This window comes from Ursus maritimus, unplaced genomic scaffold (genome assembly GCF_017311325.1).
Source record: "Ursus maritimus isolate PB19 unplaced genomic scaffold, ASM1731132v1 scaffold_8, whole genome shotgun sequence".
Lineage (NCBI taxonomy): Eukaryota > Metazoa > Chordata > Mammalia > Carnivora > Ursidae > Ursus > Ursus maritimus.
The window spans coordinates 59,979,693-59,986,801 of record NW_024426996.1 but is presented as its reverse complement, the minus strand read 5'-3'; positions in this window follow the sequence as shown (position 1 = coordinate 59,986,801).

The following is a 7,109-nucleotide window of genomic DNA, read 5'->3' as shown; positions in this document are numbered from 1 at the left end:
TAACTCTACAGAAGACGATCTTATTTGGGAAGCATAGGAGGAAAATAACCTCTGTGTGAAGAAAGTGAGAAGGCTCTTACTGAACCCTGAAAAAGCTGCTTTGCATGTAATTTTATTCACTTCTTAATCAGTTGACGATGATATATGATTTTTTTTTTTTTTAGGCCAAGGCATAAAGTTATTCTTTAAGTGTTTTATGTAGCTAAGAAAAGGAATGGACTAGGCGATCTTCCCCTCTCCGTGTTGTCGTCGTCGTTGTCGTTGAAGCAAGCCGGAGAGATGAAACTAATTTTCTGTGTAATTATTTTAAGACTGACTTAGAGAATTATCTTTTTCTTGATTCTTTTCCCCTGTTGTGTTTACAATTGAGAAGGTGCAAAACCTTTTTAATGAGTTGTGTCTAGACGGGAAACGATTCTGAAGATTTGTACCTCACCACTGGGGTGGGTCCTGTCGTGCTGGTTGTTTTAAAGCACAGTCTGGGTTTTCCGGGGCCACACGAGCTTCCCCTGCAGTTACAAGAAGGGGAAAAATGTCTCCTCTACGAGCATTCATAAAACGGCTGCGGAAACAAAATGCCAATTATTTGTTTATGGGGAAGGATATTCTGAACAATAATTAGAAAAATGGCCATTTGAATTTAGCTCTACAACAATTCATGTAGGAAAACTACAAAAAGACATCCTCCTTTTAAAATTGAGAATGATTGCCTTTCTTTATTGTTTCAACTGATGTAAAATGACATAAAAGCCAGTTCTTCTCTTCCAAATCCCATTTCAAATGTTAAAACAACACCCTGATTGCCGCATATTTACAAAGTTACAACTAGGTGCACACGGGTTGTCTTTTTAAATTTTAACTGACACCATGCACACACACACACACACACACACACACACACACACGCAGTCACATGTAAAATGTGATCCCTTTTAAATCAAGTTAATCATCATGTGAACTTGAAGGATTCTTTATATTATATAATAGTAATCATGGTATTTTATTGGGTCATATGACATCATTCCATATGATTCATTAATGTTATAAAGAAAGCACTAGAGGGACACCTGAGTGGCTGTCGGTTAAGCATCTGCCTTCGGCTCAGGTCATAATCTCAGGGTCCTGGGATCCAGCCCCCCATCAGGCTCCCTGCTCAGCGGGGAGCCTGCTTCTCTCTCTCCCTTTGCCCCTCCCTCTGCCACTGCTTCTCTCTCTCCCTCTGCTCTCTCTCCCTCTCTCTCTCTCCCTCTCTCCAATGTGCTCTCTCTCAAGTAAATAAATAGAATCTTAAAAGAAAAAAAGCATCACAATAAGAGTCAAATTGTTGGTAGTTTCCCTGGACATTAGCTAAATCACCTTGGGTAAGCTGCAAGATCTTTCAGAGTTTCAGTGTTCTCAAATTTAAAATAGGAATAATAACATCTCTTCTGCATCTTCCAGGGTCACTATCAATGACAAATTACATGTCAGAATTTTTTGAAATTCTAAGATACTAATTATTTTTAAAGAAAGATTATAATTAAACATTTGAAATATAGGCCATCACTCTCTTATAAAAGATTAAGCCTTTGTAAACAAAGATTTAAATTTATTCATTTAAAGCTATATAAAGTTTTATATGCCAATAAATTAGTATTTTGGCAAACTGAAGAGGCCCTCAGAATTAAAGACAAATATGACTTTCTCAACTTAAAAGCAGACAACATTTGACTCAGTGTACCAAATCCTACAAACGGAAGATTCATAAAATGTATTATTTAAAAACGATTTAACTTCAGAATCATTTAGTAAATAAGAATGATACATCATTAATTTAACATTTATCAATTATGAATTGCCTTTCAATGTTCTTGAAGATATTTGAAAACAATTTGCACATCCCATGTTTTGGATAACTTTTATATTTTTGTTTGCATGATAATTTTTCTTATTTCTACTTAGCATATCTGAAAATTGAACCAATTCTAACCTTTTTAATTAGCATAAATGACAATTAATACATTATATGTATCTCAGTGTAGAGAAGATTTATTACAGTAGGCGCTGAATTAGTATTTCCAATACATTATTTATAAGTGCATTGCTAAAACAACCATCTTACAATAATTCTGCAGCAATATTCTCAGGTATTCACTTCTTCTTCTGTGACTAGTACTATTTTCACTTGAGATGTTACACTCGCACTTGATACATTTCAGATTTCACAATTCCAAAGTTATGAAAATTTAAATGAGAGCTTGTTAGAAGCTTAGCCTTACTCATAAACCTACTTATAAATTCTGCAAAGCAGTTTTACAAATAATATCCAGGATGATTATTTAAAATCTGTATTTTATTTTTTTAATTTGAATTCAATTAGCCAACTTAGAGTACATCATTAGTTTCAGATGTAGTTTAAAATATTTAGCAAAACAAATCATTTTGATTGACACAAAAGTCATTTGGAAGCAACCATGTACATGCTACAATATTGATACACTAATTATGGGTTGTTACTTATTAAAAATAAATACCTTGAGAATGGACAACTGCTAAGTAACATCAATTTTAAAAGTAGTCGTAAGTCTACATATTTATCTATATACTTCTATATAGATATATTAAAGGGAATGAAAAGTCAAACCAGCCCTCCTTGAAATAGTCACATTCAGAAAGTGTTAGCAATGTACCTCTATCTGTGTTGTTAAGTGATAAAATTATCAAAATCGTAACTATTTATCTTAAACTCCATTTTTATTTCTATAAATTGCTTAGTGTAAGATTAAAAGGTAATATTTGTAATCCAGAAATAGCATGTAATCCTGTACACACCTCAGTGCATCCTCTAACCATGGCAGGTAAGATAGTCATTGCTAGTCATCCTGTAATCAGCCTCATGGTTCTTATAAATACAATACATTTTTTCTCATTTTTGCTTTATAACTGAACTATATACATACACACACACACATATATATATGTGTATATATATATGAAACTTAATTAAAACTATATTCATGAGAAAGCAGGCTTGTGGTTTTAGAGTTTTATAATGCATTAGAAAAGCACCATGTTTTTCCAGGATGGATCCCTAAATAGAAGCCATATCTTACTGTCAGTTTATTACAGTCATGTTCTCTGTTTGGGGCATTAAGAAATTTTATTGTATATCCAGAAGCTATAAAGCCTAGAGTGGCTGAGTTTTTCTACTGAAATGTACAAAGACTAATGTATAAATTCAGAAGATCTGGGGATTCATTTCAGTGAAAACTTCAATAACCAGATCAGATATTTATTTGGGTCTGGAGAGATCATCATTTTTGATTTCTCTCTGCAAGCCAGTGGGAAGTCAGATGATAGATGGTTGCTTGGAGATAATGAAATCAAAACAAAGAGGTGTTATTAATAATATTCAGATTTCTAATTACATCAGCCTTATATACCCTGATGTAACCATATTCATTATAGGGAGATAGCGGTCAGTAAGAATGGGCCAGTTGGCCTACTGGGCATTCTTGGCCCTTCACGCTGATAACGCTGGTCTTTGTATTTTTTCCTTCTCTTTCATTCATTCTTCCCTCATTTAACTAACCTTTTAATTGCCCATTTTATTAATTGAAATTAAATATTTACTATTAGTTATTTATTTTAAGTGCCAGCAATGTGCAAAAGCCATTCTAAACACTTTATATGAATGATCTCCTTAACTTGTCTCAATAATTCTTTCAAAATCAAAAAGTTTACACGTTAGGAAACTAAATCTTGAATCAGTAAATTAGCCAGACTGGATTGCCATAGTTGGTAAGCCACAGATTTAGTACTCCAAAAGCAAGTATGTTTGAATGTAAACTGTAAAATTGGACTCCCGATGACTCTCACATGTAAATTTCACTTATTTCTCTTTACAATAGAACCCATCTTGCTTGCATTTTTAAGCACCTTTCTGAGAGTGGAGCCATTTCTCCATTGTTTACTAGCACAGCCGACATTCTTATTACAGATGAAAACACTTTGTTTCACAAACGTCAAATAACTTGCTCAAGTTGCTCAGCTGATAAGGACTAACAAGGGACTTGAACCCGGATCGTCTACATCTGAAACACATATTTGTTGCAGAGAAGGTGTCCCTCTGGTAACCCCTGGTCCCCCGTACTGTACAAAATGCTCTGGCTGAGCAAAGGATCTTTGTAGTAGTTATTTCCTTTGGAAGTTGCACTGCCCAAGCCCTCTGTGTGAAATCTGCCGAGTCTCACCGTTATTAAGGGCATGCCTCCAGTTCCGGAGGTGCGTTTTTCTTCAGTACATTTATACCACAAATAAACCTATCACAGCTCTCATTTCACATTCAGGATATTCTTTTGGGGGGGGGGGAATCACTTATTACTGTAGACCTCTCAATTACCACAGGGACAGCTGGAGATTTCCATTTTGGGCAAAATAACCTTTTACCTCCCCCCTCAGCTCTTCAAAGCTACTCGTTATTGTTGCAATCCAAATTCCTCAAGAGTGAAAAATTGTAGCAACGGTGGAAGAAAGCATTTGCTGCGAGGTCAAAACCTTTCTTTTTCTGCTGGAGAGAAAAAGGTAGATGTTGTCAAGTAAAAATTTACCTTGAAAGACGTTCGGGCAACCACGCAGTGGAATATAACATATGCTATAAAAGGATCTCTGTATTTTTCTTTTTTCTTCAACAAAGATAAATGGAAATACACAAATGTGTAATGTTTGTTTGGGTTGTGTGGGTGGTAACTCTAATGTTAGGTGAAACTTCCATTCACAGCATTTGTTCAGATTAAATTTAATGGGAAATCAAGGAAGATTAAAATCTGGGTATCAGTGAGGGAGATTTGTAATTACAAGTCACTTCACTCAATTCCATCATGGAATTCTAGTTAAAATCATATCCTACCCCCTCCCCACCACCATGCCCTAAAAGCTAAGAAAATAAATTGATTCCTTATTAACAAAATTTATTCAGCACCAAGCATAGTGCTCGTAAATTGATATAAAATGAATAAATGGATAAACAAAAAGGTTATGGACAAATTATCAACATCATTTAAGAAAGAGCATAATAAAGGAGAAACAACTGTCTTCTAAAGTGTAAAACCCCATTTTTTTTTCTAGTCCAAGGACCTGAGTCCTTTAGAGAAGAGCTGCCACTGATTTCAAAAACAAAACCTCTATAAAATTGTTTTAAAGACATGAGACCTGGCTAGTTTTTATTTCTACAAGCTTGATTAAAATCATAGAATTATTATTTCCAATTTTCAGTTGACTCCATTTTTTAAATACATAATTCAATAAAAGTCTTATTATAACCTGAAATACAATGCCCTAGAGTTCGAGGTAATGAATTTGTCCCACTATATGTGCGGTGCCCTTTTTCTTATATGAGTAATGGAAAGATAAACCACGTTGCTTCAAATTTCCATGTTGTATATAGAAGTGGTTCTAGCACATTACATTTCATTCCACAGGGTACTGGATATGTCAACTCTCTTCTGCTTTGATAATTCTGAATTTGCTAACAGTTAAGATATTTTGTACGTCTTGGAGATGCACTTGGTATTCTGCTTTTGAGCCCTTTCCAACTATAAGTATGCAAAAATTTAAAACACATGATTTATAATCAAACATTGTTAAAAGTGCTTTTTTTAAACAAACAGGACCTCATATAATCTTCACAGCAATTAAAAATATGTATTTTTTTGTTTTATAGATGAAGGTCTAGATATATGTCTATTATAGCGTAATTGCTCAATAAATAATTATTAAATGAATAAAGAAAGCTAAACATTTTTAAATGATTTTTCTAAATTCACATAGAAAGTGAATGTCATTTTCGTGTTTTAGTTTGGAAACTGGACCATCTTCCTGTTTATAAACTACCCTTGGAGTATTGGGGAAGCATGTACTGAGTCCAAGTTTTCTGCCTTGTGAAAGAAGGGTTCTCAAAATTCATTTGTGAGTCAGTTCTTTTGCCTAAGGACTCAGGCGTCTTTTCTCTCACCTAGACATGAAGGCGTGATTTTTATTTACTTAGATAGTTGATCTATTAATATTATTGTTTTTTAATATTCCAGTAAGTATTTGTTGGTTTTTTGAGAGTCTCTTCAACAGCAAAGTAGAATCGGCCAATAGAATTTCTGAATCACCTAAATCTGATCTATTCTCTTAGAAATAGGTTCCCAAATGATGGATCCTCTATTTTAACATGGTCTTTCATGAATCACCATCTGCTCCGTTAGTCCCTCCTTACTTTAATGACTTAATAGCATTTATAAAAGTTTCAACATCTCTGTTTTAAGTAATGGGATATGAGATCTCTTATCTTCCTAAAAGAAAGTATATAGATAACAATGGACACTACAGTTTGTTTCTTGGCATCAATTTTGCTTCCTTCCTGCATGAACCTAGCCCTGCCCCATACACCAGCTGCATCAGTAGAACCTGATCTCATCTGCACTTTGGCATTAGGTTAGTTTGGGCAAAGACAGTCGGCTTTGGAATTCATCACCAAGTGACTCCTGGGGTGAGCACTGGGACCGTTAGCCCATTACACTGAAGACAAGAACTTATATTTCCCTGTCTCTTGACAAATATGATTCTTGTGATTATCTATTGCTATATTACAAACATCCCCCAAATTTAGTGATTAAAACAACAATCATTTATTTGACGTATGAATCTGCAATTTGGACAAGGCTAGGGAGGGATGGCTTGTCTGCACTCCATGTGGCATTAGCTGGTTAGCTGGAGTAGGAATGGAAAACTGACTTCCAAGATAGTTCACATCGTAAGATGGTGCTGGCTGCTCCCTGGGAACCTAGCTGACAGTCTTCAGTTGCTTTTCATGTGGGCCTCTCCAGGGGCTGATTGAGCTTTTTCATAATATGGCCACTGGCTTGGAAAAAAAAGTGTTCAGAGAGAGAAGTCAAAACTACCAGTCTTTTAAGGTCTGGTCCTGGAAGCAGGCACAGAATCACTTCTGCCATATTCTATTGCTCAGTTAGTCAGGGAGCCCACCCAGATTCAAGAAGAGGTTACAGAGTCTTCATCTCAAGATGGAAGGAGGGTCAAGTTTTCGTGGTCATCTTTAATGTTATACAATGAATAAGAAAGCCCAT